Source organism: Scomber scombrus, chromosome 3, assembly GCF_963691925.1.
Source record: "Scomber scombrus chromosome 3, fScoSco1.1, whole genome shotgun sequence".
NCBI classification, from domain to species: domain Eukaryota; kingdom Metazoa; phylum Chordata; class Actinopteri; order Scombriformes; family Scombridae; genus Scomber; species Scomber scombrus.
The window spans coordinates 2390598-2403872 of NC_084972.1; the positions used below are offsets into that span (position 1 = coordinate 2390598).

General features: G+C 39.2%; 1 protein-coding gene across 1 annotated transcript in view; it reads left to right on the forward strand.

Moving 5' to 3' along the window:
- Nucleotides 1–6734: 6734 nt before the first annotated feature.
- Nucleotides 6735–13275, forward strand: part of nfasca (neurofascin homolog (chicken) a) — a 76481-nt gene continuing 69940 nt past the window's right edge. Inside the window, exon 1 of the mRNA XM_062416082.1 lies at nucleotides 6735–6764. The gene's annotated coding sequence lies outside the window, so the exon portion shown is untranslated. The remainder of the gene's footprint in view (nucleotides 6765–13275) is intronic.

A 13275-nucleotide genomic window follows, 5' to 3' on the forward strand; every position in this document is an offset into this window, starting at 1 on the left:
ATCTTTCTCTTTAGTGATCCACATAATTAAGGCTCTGAGCTGTGCTGCCCAATAGTAATTTCTTAAGTTAGGTAAATTTAACCCTCCCTTCTCTTTTTTGCTGAGAAGCGTCTTGTATTTAATTCTTGCTTTCTTATTCTGCCAAATAAATTTCGATATGATTTTGTCCAATTTTTTAAGAAAGGCCCCCGAGATCCCAATAGGCAATGATTGGAATAAGAACAACACTCTTGGTAATATATTCATCCGCACAGTTTCCACTCTTCCTACCAGAGTCAAGGGCAACACTTCCCATCTAGCCAAATCATCCTTTATCGCCGTTACCAATTTCCCATAATTAGCCTCAAATAATTGTGCTGTATCAGGAGTAATGATTATTCCCAGGTATCTAAACCCCTTTTCTGTCCATTTAAAGTGGACCTTTTCTTTAAGTTCTTCTGGAAACCTTCCTGAGAGCATCATAGCCATTGATTTGGCTTCATTCGTCGAGTACCCTGATATTTCACCGTATTCTTTCAGGTTGTCTAGTAGGGCTGGTATAGACGTGGAGGGCTCACTTACATATGTTAATAAATCGTCCGCAAATAACGATGTTTTATGTTCTATGCCCCCTTCATCTTTTATTCCTTTAATGTTATTATTTTGTCTTATTGATTCTGCTAACGGTTCAATACTTGCAGCAAACAGCAGTGGACTCAAGCAATCTCCTTGCCTGACTCCTCTTTTTAGGTAGAAAAAGTCTGAGCAACAGCCATTTACTCTGATCCGGGATTTGGGATTTTTATAAACAATTTTAACCCAGTCAATAAACTTTGAATGAAACCCAAAAACATCCAATGTTTGATACAAGAAGTTCCACTTCACGCGGTCAAACGCCTTTTGTGCGTCTAGGCTAAGCAGCATGGTCGGTTGGGGGTTGTTTTTCGAGCATGATATAAGATTTAATGTTCTCCTGATATTGTTAGCTCCCTGTCTTCCCGGGATAAACCCTGTTTGATCAGGTTTGATTAATTTAGTTATATGTTGTTGCATTCTCTGTGCTAGTATGTTTGTTAATATTTTGACATCATTACAAAGCAAACTGACAGGTCTATATCCCTCACATGAAGTTGGATCTTTGCCTTCCTTATGTAGCACGGAAATTATGGCTTCTGACCAAGTGTCTGGGGGGTTTCCTGTTGACAGAGCATAGTTAAAGACTTTACATAATACTGGTGTTATCTCTTCTGCAAAACATTTATAAAATTCTCCTGGGAAGCCATCTGTACCTGGGGATTTGTTACTTTTAAGGGTTTTTATAGTGTTAGCTATTTCTTCTGATGAGATTGGTTTTATCATTTCAGATGCTTCTTCTGCTGTTAATGATGGCAAACATAGTTTTTTGAAGAATTCTTGTGTTTTAGTTTCAATAAGGTTAGACTCTGAGTCGCTATATAAATCTTTATAAAATTCTGCAAAGGCCCCCGCTATCTCTGTTGGCTTTGCCGTGATTAGTTTGGTACTGGGATGCCTAATTTTTGTGATTATTCTATTTGTTTGAGCTTTTCGCAGTTGAAATGCCAGTAACCGGCTTGCCCTGTTGCCCATTTCATAGTATCTTTGATTTATAAAACGGAGAGCTCCTTCTGCTTTATATGTTAGAAGTTCATCTAACTCACACCTAATTTTTTTTAATTCGAGAAGAGTGGAGTTGTTAGACGTCCTTTTATGTTGTAACTCCAACTCTTTGATTTTGCTTTCTAGCTTTCCTTGCTGTTCCAATCGAGCTCTTTTCAATCTGGATGTTATTTCTATTATTTTCCCTCTTATGACTGCTTTTCCTCCCTCCCACAGAATTGATGGTGAGACCTCGCCATTGTCATTTATTTGAAAATATTCCTTTAAATTTTGCTTAAGTTCTTTGACCACCATTTCGTCTGATAGGATTGACACATTTAGTCTCCAGTACCTAAAGAAGGATTCCCTGCCGAGCTCAAGAGATAGCGTGATAGGGGCGTGGTCACTTATAGTTATTGACTCTATACTGCAATTTCTAATCTTGTGTATCTGTTGTTTTGACACAAAAAAAAAGTCTATTCTTGAGTAACTACCATGTGGGTTAGAATAGAAGGTAAAGTCTCTTCCTTTAGGATTGTTATGTCTCCATGGATCAATAAGACCTAATTCTTTTATAACATTATTTAAGACTTTGGATTTTTTTGTATTTGGTCCCCTTTCTGGTGGCAATCTATCTAATTTACCATTCTGTATAGTATTGAAATCCCCCCCCATGATTATCGTCCCTCGTCCATTACTTGTAATAATATTAGCTATGTTTTTAAAGAATGTTTCATTTTCCTCATTTGGGGCATATATGTTTAATATCGAAATAGTCTCATCTCCTATTGTGCCCACCACCATGATATACCTTCCCATGTCATCTTTAATCACTTTCTCTGCAGAAAATGGTAGGGATTTATTAATTAGTATGGCCACTCCCCTTTTCTTGCCAAATGAAGCATGAAATACTTGGTTTACCCAATCCCTTCTCAGTTTTTTATGTTCGTTCTCATTCAGGTGAGTTTCTTGTATTAGTGCAATTGCACATTGTAGTTTCTTCAGCTGACTCAAAATTTTCTTCCTCTTAATGGGATGATTTAAACCATGCACATTATAAGAAACAAGGTTCAACCTATTCATGATACCTTAAAATGTAAGCATTCCACTCTGTACCTCCTATAAACCAAAACAACTGTGTAAAACGGCACACAGCGAAAAAACAAGCAAACAATACGCATCTCCCTCTGAACTAATATACAACAATAACACACGATGACTCCCAAAAGTCCCATCATCAGAGAGATGTGGCAAGATCTCTCTGGGGAAATAGCACAATGTGCACCTGCAACTTCTCAGCTGTAATTAAGTTGCTGCTTACTCAAATTGAGCTTCAGTTAAGCTCACTCTACCAATTTTGACATTAATCTGTAAGTAATACTTAAATCCCATAACTAGCTCCTTTTATTCTCTTTAAGCATTAAACTAGATATATATTCAAATTGACCGTATTACCCTTCAGGATTGGCACTTATTTTCACCTTTAGTTTCTAGACTGTTGTCCTGCCATTACCACTGTGAACCTCATAGTTCATTGAATGAGAGCTTGTAGATCTGCCTCTGTGATGCGTGGCTGTCTCCTCTTCCCCTTCTGTCCTGGCACCGCCGTCCAGCTGCCCTGCATCCTCACTCTCTGTAGTTTCTCCCATTCGTCCTCCTCCACGTAAATCCCCACGTTCTTCAGCATGGGTGCAGCATCCATCAGTGTGGCGTATGTCTTAGTCCCGGTTTCCAGAAACACTTTCAGCTGTGCAGGATATGGAGACTGTGCCTTTATGTTTTTCTCCTTCAGTTTTTTTATTACATCCCGCACTTGTTTCCTTTTCTTCTGTATCTCTGTAGTGTAGTCTTGGTTAAAGTAGATGGTCCGTCCCTCATATGTTATTTTTTGTTTCCATGCTTGTTGTATGATGCGGTCTTTCACCTGGTGGTCGATGAAGCGGGCTATGATGGCTCGCGGGGGGGCCACGCCGTCTTTCGGTTTAGCAATCAGCGAGCGATGTGCTCTTTCGATGCGGATGTCCACGGCTAGTGGGATTTGTAGTGACGAGCGGATGAAGTCAGTCACAAATCCTATAGTGTCGTTTTTCTCCGAGCCCTCCGGGATACCGTGTATCCGTATGTTGTTACGTCTCGCCCTCGACTCCAAATCTTCACATTTTGCAGCTAACGTCGCTTCTTGGTGAAGAAGAAAGGCGACTGATCTTTCCAGCCGCGCTGCTCTGTCTTCCGTCTCCCCCAACCTTTCTTCCACGTCCCCTGTTCGCTGCTCCAGTGAAGCAGTTCTCTCCATAATCTCCTTTAGATTAGTTTCTAGTCTCACTAGAGCATTCTTGTTGTCAATAGCCGCTTCTGTGTGCTCTTGTCTTAACTTGCGCAACTCCGCCAATATTACCGAGTCTTCTTCCCCACCGACGGTGTCCTTATCCGGCGTGGCTCCCGCTGTCGAGTCCGTAACTCCAATATTCGCATTGTCCTTTTTGTTAGACCTTGTCTCCATCATTTTTGCAGTTGTTATCTTTCGTTGTCAGATTTTCTTGACTTTGACCCGCTTTCTGTTGTTAATAATGTATAAAAGAGCTAGTTTTAATTGGTTTCTTCGAGAGCTAACTTTTTAGGCTGTCTTATCCAACATGGCGCCACCGGAAGTCCTCAGTTTTGAGGTTTTTAATTGATTTATGTACAGTTAATTGTATTCACAGAGTCATAAACAGTTTCTATCCAAAAGCATCACTACACTGAACACTGTACCAAAGAGCACCTGCAATACATCTATTTTAACTTCAATATGTATTATACTCTCTCAGGAAGTGCAGGATACATTTAGGTTGTATACCTGTACAATGACAATAAACTATTCTATTCTATTCTATCTCAGGTGTGAAGCAGTCCCTTAAAAAAATAGAACTATAAAGAAAACACAGAGAGCAGTCCTGTGTAGCTCAAGGTGAACCTGGTGATCATATAGAGTGTGGGTATCCTGCTGAGTGAAGTGGTAAACTAGAAATAGCCATTCAACCAGCAAAAAACAGCAAAACACATCACGGATAACATAATATGTGGGCAGGAAGTGCTGGAGGTTCAAAGTAGTACAAAATGGAAACACTCAAAACTCAAGTAAAAAAGTCAGCTACTTCAAAATGATATATATTTATATAAGTACAGTATGTCTGAAACCATACAGGGGTTTGGAATGTGAGAGCAAAGTAACATACACACATTCAAACACTGGCTTTACTTAAACTGTACATTATGGGATCACAATCAGAATGTAGAGTAGCAGAAGCTGAAGGTTGTTTTTAACTGTAACCACTGCATGTGTTACCCAGTAACCTCTCCTCTATGAACCCTCTCCTTAAACCAACACCCAGAATCACTGTATTTGAAATATTGAATGTTTTTTGATATGGTGCTGCTGCAGTAGTGAGGTCAGTGTCGGAGTGAAGTCAGAGAACTTCAGGTCTGTTCTCAGCACAGTGCTGCTGCTAAACCAGATGACAAGGAGAGTCTCTACTGTACTGTATGTGTGAGCATTATTACACAGCACTGAAGCCTTACTCACATACACATTCTCCTCAAGTAGGGCATCATACTACTACTGTGCCCTTTGGCAATGCACTTAACCCAGTTAAACATTTCTCCCCCAGATGTTCAATATGTGCCATACTGTAGTCAGAGGGGATATGTTGTCTAAACACACATCGGTTGAACTCTTTAGTCATCGGATCAAGTTAAGGATGATACAACAGCGTATAAAGGCTGATAGTTAGTGCTTTTTACTACACAGCTGAGTACATACAGTGATACATGTATATATAAACTGATACTGTATGAAAAAGTTCATTATAAAGTGAGTTAACCTCGACACATCTCACTCTTGTGAATTAATTATGAGCTATGTGTGTGTGGATCCATTAAAGGAACATTTCTCTGATTCTCAGCATCAAAGCAGTGGCATGGCTGTAAAGTGTACAGCTCATGCCAGTGTTCTCTATAATCAGCGGGAAAATCCCTTGTTACTCAGATGGGACCAAAATAGCCTTCAGTAGATGCATGCAGACACTAACACTGTTGTTTTTTAAATGTTCAAGCACTGTAGAGACAGAGAAACTATGGTGGACTGGGTTTAACCATGGACAACAAAGTCATTATGTTGATGATGCTCTTGGTATGGAAACCAATCAGTGCCAAATTCATTTAGAATGCATGTATTGTGATCCGTGTTCAATTATACTAAAAATCACAGGAAGTCATGTTTTTTTCAGTGGTTCTTTGGGGACATTTGCTGAATAGACATTTTGTTTTCTGAAATGCATGGACTGAATCTCTATTACACCCAGGGGATGTGCAGTATTGTACTTAACAGGCTTCAGTTAAGAGCAAATTTCCTAAAATGCTAAAGTCAGTGATGCTTATGCTTGGAATTAACGGATTACTAGTCATAAGTCAAATGCATTTTGTTTCAGTTGTGTGTGTGTGTGTGTGTGTGTATGTGAGACAGAGGCAGTGTGCGTTTGTGTGTATTTTTATATTCTCGTAGAGGCTTTTCCACAGTCCTCCAGGCACACTGTGCAACTTTCTTTGTGTGTGTGAGTGTGTAGCAGCAGCAGCAGTAACACAGACTAGAAGGACAACAAGAAAGAGGGAAAGAGCATCCTGTGATCCTAAGGGCAGCGGCTGGCGTACAGACGAGCTCTTTGAAAGCACAAACACACAGTTGAAGAAACAACACTGATGCAGACAGTCCTGAGGCGTGTGTGTGTGTCTGTCTGTGTGTGTGCTGCTGTCTGCTCTGATGTATCTTCTGCATCTTCCTATTCTAAGGCTAACAAAGACTAATGACAAATCAGCATATATGACTCCAGTCTGTTCAGACGTCTTTTTATTGGAAACGATCTCTCTTTGCACAACAAATCTGAGCCAACCAGGCTCAAGTTAAACATTCAATCATACCATGGTCTGTAAAGTCTGACCTACAACCTCTGATATGACTGCAGACATTCAATATGTGCTTGTTTAACATAATATCTTTGGAGAAACACTGATTCCACTCCAGAATTCTAAGAGATTTTAATATTTTTCTTTTCTCTTTGTGTCTCAACAGGTGTGCTAAGTGGTTACTGCAGAGAAAGTGGACAGACTAAAGATAAGTGTCCACATCAGTGAAGGTAAGTCAGTGTTTCTGTTAAGTCAATACTGCATGTTAGATATGAGTATTCCCAAAAATGGACATTACTGATACCCATCCTGCTCTTTGTGACTTGTTAAGCCTATTGCCTCACACATGTCCAGAGTGGAAAAGCCTTAGAAAGGTTTATATATATATATATTTTTTTCATTTATTTAAGAGTATTCCTCTTTTCAAGTGGAAGTGGCTGTGATTGCAGCAGGGAAGAGTCACCAGCCATCAGGGAACAGCAGGAAAGGCTGGTGTGGTTGTGTGTGTGTGTGTGTGTGTGTGTGTGTGTGTGTGTGTGTGTGTGTGTGTGTGTGTGCGTGTGTGTGTGTGTGTGTGTGTCTTACCTTTTCCACCAGGTTGTGATTTACTGTGACTTCTCTCTCGTACACGTTTATGTGTGAGTGCAGCGCTCCCAGCAGCCGTGACAGGACTGTGGCGGAGTGCTGAGGGTAATTGCGTGTGATGGGTGAAGTACTATTTTTGGGGTGTTTGTAGAACAGAACTGGCCATGTTGTTTTGAGGGTATATTTAGAGGTCAGAGAAATGGTTGAGTGGGCAGTTCGTGTGTTATGCCTCAAGCATTGACACTGCCTCAGAGAAATGAAAAAGAAATTGTCAGGAGAATTGTGCAGTGTTTGTTTTTAGAACAAGCTTTTACAGCAAGAAAAGATTATCCTGTTCTTTACAGCAACAGGGTGAATTTTTTTCAATAATTGGTTGTTAAAAAATGCTAAAAAATTGATCGTACTTGTTCATTATTAGGGTAGCATAGATCTGTCATGATGAATTATATTTATTGTATGTAATACATTCAGTAAATATTGATTCATTTATTTAACCCTTTCTTTAAACAGGTGGTCTCATTGAGACGTGAATCTCTTTTTCAAGACCTGTGTACAACAATACACAATTCACACAATACAAAAATAAATAAGACAAATATGTGCAAACATGATTGACAACACACAAATACAACCTTTTAAAAAGTTCTAATGTAATAAAACAATCCAGTTTTAAAATGTTCTATATATACCATATTTACCAAGTTCTGTTTGTACAAATATATAAGACATAGGGTTAAATGTAATGCAAGTTTATAATGTTATTTACTCTTCATCCTGCAATGGAAATAACCTCTGAAGAACATCTTAATAAATCACCATTCAACACCACCAGCACATAAATGGCTCATATCAGTTATGGAGAGAAAACTAACATTAATGGTGGGACTCTCTGGTCCAAATCACCACCACACATGAACTGATCTTTGTGTTAAGTATTTACCTTCCACAGAGAAGGTTTATAACTTGATACTTTTATAATCATGATTTTATATGCATTATTTTAGACATGAGTGAATAGTAACCCATCATCTGCATAAAACTGATTTTACAGATATTTGCAGTTTGTCATAATGCAGCTGCAGTTCAATGCCAAACTAAACTGATAAATGACAAAGAATGAGGGAGAGAAAGGACATCCTCGCCTGGTTAAAGTAAGTGATAGTGGCCATAGGTGATGTGTTTAATGCCTTATATTGAATTAACAAATTATTCACAAAGCTCACGTTTTTGTTGGCAAGGTTACAAATAGGAATTTCCAATTGACTCTAACAAAAGTGTTTCCTACATTCAGGGACAGAATCAATCATCAATCATTTTTGGAGAGTAAAAATTAAGGAGTGGCAGTTTATCAATGGCAAAGCTGAAGCTGTAGAATCAAGCTAATATAAAGCAGTCAACTGAAGACAGGGATGGGCTCTGCACACAAAGATACAAAGCTGCTTGGTCTGCAGGCATGATCATTAAAATTCATGCTCTTCATGCACAATTACACACAAAATCATTAAATTGGAACTGTGTGAAATGAGGGATTTTCCAGTTTTGGGATGTTTATTCACACCAAAATGCACCCTTCAAATATACATGAAAAACATTTCACCTCCTCAGTCCTGTCTCCACTTTGTTTGTCCCAGAAGAGCACCATTAGTGTTGAGGATCATCCAACATCACTCTAATGGAATCTCTCAGTGCGGAGAACAATAGAATAGTGGCTTTTGTACAAAGACTGTTTTTGTGTGTAAGTGTGTACAGGGTTGGGTTGGAAATGTGAATGTTCTGTGCTGCATGGACAAAGAGGAAGCACAATGAAATTAATTTTAAAATTAAAGAGACATCTGTAATAATGTGTTTGTATTCTACAATATCTGATGTACAGGAAAAGAGTTACTTCTCTTTTCAATCAAATCTAACCATGTTAAATAAATGCTTACATAGACATTGCTATGTTTCCTGACTGAACCATGAAACTAATTCCACAAATGTAAACCTTCAACAGCTGATTACGCCCAGTGTTTGCAGATGTAATAATCATGCTTCAGTCATGCTAATCATGCTTGCCTTCACAGTTCATTGAACAGTGAGGATTTTTCAGCTCTTGCATTTTAAGTGGTTCCTCTTATAAAACAAATAACCTGTGAAGGCTATGATAAGAAAATCGGTCTGAAGATTAATGGATTCTTTCTACGTTTGGCCTGTCAGGAACGGGAAATGTAATTTACTCCAATAGACTTTACTGTACAGTAGCATGATGATTAAAAAATAATCATTAGTTTAAGTGTATTAATGACGGGGCTTTCTTATAGAAATTGCTCTCTCATCTTAAATAATAGAAGAAGTTGTCATCATACTTAAAGACCAGTTTTCTTAACAGTCTCATTTAGCAAATTATGCTAATTCCCTGCAGTTTTTAGAAGTGGGTTAACATTTTAATCTTTCCACTCTGAGCGTGCTTCTGGCAAACCTCATCGAAGGTCACTAAGCAGTGTTCACTGATACATGATATACATACTGTGTACACAGCATACAAATGGACATGTTCATTTTTAGAAATAGCCTCCAACAGACCAATCTGTTTCTGTTGGAGCCTGTAGCGTGAGAGGCAGAAGGGAGAGGACAGACCAAATTCCATTCATTAGTGTCATTTCCAACAGCTTGTGTGTGTGTGTGTTTGTGTGTGTGATGGTAATATGCACCTGAGGTTCTTGACCGAAGGCTAAACTAAGGTAACTCTGACTTGTATTTTGGCTAGTCTATTAGGTCACCTTGTGTGTGTGTGTGTGTGTGTGTGTGTGTGTGTGTGTGTGTGTGCTGTCCCAGTTTGTGTAAACCAAAGTGTATGTAAGCTCAGTCAACTAGAAATGTGACACAACCTACAGTTGAGTACACTTCTATACTGTCAGAGCAGCCAGCCAAAGCAAACCTGCCAGGCCAGTGCTGCATTTGTTTTCTGCATAATATCATGTAAAACTCACTCTCTGAGCTACTGCCATGACCAGGAGTGCTCCAATTCCTTGTGACGGATAAGGAGCCAGGGCCCCGCTGATACTGCCCTTTAACTGGGCCCTTAAAACAACACCAGCTAGTACCAGCTTAAAAATGAGCATTTACCTGTTTTCTTCCCTGATTTGATACTATATGGTCCGTGGCCATATGTCTCTTCCAATACACTTGGAGCTGCAAGCCACCTCTCTCCACCTACTCATGGTATACTTCGGTGGGAGTGGTCTAACGCCTGGACAATATCAGCTCAATAGATTTTGCCAGACATGGGGTGTCAGAAATTAAAAATAGGCATTGAGCACAATAAACTGTCATTATATCCTGTGTAGTATGTTGTAGCAGAAGACAGATGATTCTGAAATACCAATATGCATGATGCCTTTTCTTGCCTACGTCTATGACTCGCTGTGTGAGGCTTTGGATGCTGTGGACATTCCTCATCCTGTATGTCGTTTAGCCTGGCCCTTCCTGATCAATCATCATTGCAGGTCATGCAGATTGTGAACCACCAAATCTTATTTTTGGTTGGATTCAACATTGTAATCGTGGCCAAGTGATGGCTGAAATTTAAGGCACCATAATCACCAAGGACATGATCCCTAACTGGCTTCCCACCACACAACAATAGCAGTTGTTGGAACAGGATCTATCAGATATCTTCAGAGGTACAGTAAATAACAAAAGATCAATATCACTAAAAATGATAAATGATTCAAAATTGTGTCATCTTACATTAATTGTAGGATTTTAGGGTCAAGTGTAGGGTATTTGATCTTATTTAGAACTAAAAACAGGTAGGCAGACTAGATTGACAATGTAGTCCTCAAAGTACAACCTCAATGCAGCAAAAGTGTGTTCACCAGTGACCACTGAAACATAATGAATACACCTGTGACCAGTTCAGACTAATTTCCTGAACAAGGTTATAAAAGAACCTGTGAACACCACAACATTCTCAGTTATGGCCTGGGTTGTGTCTTATGTGTCATGGCTCCACATGGTGAAGAATTGTTTGAACAAGTAAGGAACCAGATGGGGAGACTTGATAAAGATGGGAGAGGGTTCAAGATCATCAGTAGACTGCTGAACAGAAGCTAAACACAGCAGAGAAGAAAAAACAGACAGTGCTTCTGACTCGGCACAAGACAGTGCCAATGACATCACATGAAGTTAACCTCTGCAGACAACGTCCAAGAGAAAAAAAAGCAATGGTCACAAAATGGCACAAAACTGCCAGATTAAACTTTGCCAAAGAACAGGAAATGAAGCCCATTCTTTGGTCGGATGAAACCAAAATCTGTTGGATCAGATGTGGTCCAGCATGTTGGGCGTGGACCTGGCCAGGACTACCACAGTGACTGCACAGTGCCAACCATGACATGTAGGTGGGAGTGTGCATGAGTACAAGTTTGTATATCCAAATACTGAATGAAAAAAAAAGACTCCCAGTCTCAAGAGGGTTGGCAGGAGAGGAATTTTCCAATATAACAACGATCCCAAACATACTGCAAAAAATCACAGAAGAAAAAAAACTATGACCTGGCCAAATATGTCCCATGACCTGAACCCAATAGAATACCTGTAGAGTATTTTAAAGCAGAAGGTAGAGCAGCAAACCAACTTAAATAAAGAGCAGCTGCAAAACGAGAGAATGAGAGAACATCTTTACACAGATTTGGAGAAGATAGTTTCATCATCAAAAACAAATGTTTAGTTTTTTCTTAAATATGGAGCTTTCATAAGAGTTTAATTAGTCCTGAATTGAATTCATTGTTTGTGTGTTTTGTTTAAAACAAATTAAATTGTATTAAATGGACAGGATTTGTAACTACATATCATTTTAGTGATATTGGCTGGGGATGTACTCAGTTTTGTTATATAATGTAAGTGAGTGCACCCCTTAGGTCGCCCCCTTAAGATGAAACAGTTAAATAAGTATAAGGGAAGATTGCCCTGTGGAAACCATCTGAAAACTGCTGTTGATGCAAAGCAGCCTCAGTCTGTCTGCGGATGCTCGAGTGAATCAATACACCTTTGTGCCAGAAAGTCAATCTGCTGCCAGCTTTAGACCCTGACCTTGCCTCTCTCTCTGTGTAATGTACAAACCTCAGAATTAAAGCATCTACTTTAGTCAATAAATCAAAAAGCCTTGACCCACCTGTTGTCCACGTTTCACATCTCACCTGTTCCCACAAATCCCTTCAAATCTCCTGCTTTAAACCAGCTGTGCTTTCACATGATGACGTTCTCATAGCTGTACTGTGAAATCTCACCTTTGGGTTTGATGAGAAGATGAACTAAACTGTTGAAATCCAAACTAGACACTACAGAATAAATACATATTTATCTTCAGACTCATTCATTATTCATTATTTACTAACTTTGAGTCTCATAGTGTGGAATTGACAGATAGCCAGGTTCTAGATTGGAATGGAATTTGGAATATTTCTTTTTGAAATGGTGGTTCCAGTATTCTATTCCAATCATGTAACTAGAAGAGGTCATCATAATAGAAACTCCTCCTATATTATCACATCCAATACTAAATAATCTTGCCAGGGTTAGGGTTAGGGTTAGGGTTAGGGTTAGGGTTAGGGTTAGCTGTATTTTAGATGCATTAGATTGTGCACTTGTACCTAATAAACTGGTAACTCACTATACAACATATACCATTAGTTTCCATCAGTCTCAGTCATTTTTTGTGCTGGGTATCATTTAAATGTTTCAATATTAGTGCTAACATGATACCTGAGTTTCATATTTTGGGGAATACAGATGGATTAGATGAGAGGAATGACACCATTCTCATACACAATCCTCTAGAGCTCACTAATGAACATGTTAGTGAAGTGTAAAAATGAGCAGATGTGATTTTAACAGGGGGTTATGTAGGGGGGGGGTATTTCTTGGCCGGGCGCAGTGGCTTCTCTGAATCCCTGCTGGCTGCCTGTCAACTCACAACAAGACACCAGGATATCCCTACACCCAGCAATGAAATAGTCCCCCAAAGCAAATATTATAAGGGTATTCCCCAAAATGTCCTAAATATTCCTTTAAGAGAAACGTTTAAGCATTAAAGGCAGCTCTAAGGATTGAACATTCATCATCGGTATCACAGGATTCTTCTAACATCTGTGTAAAAAATAGTTGGATATTATT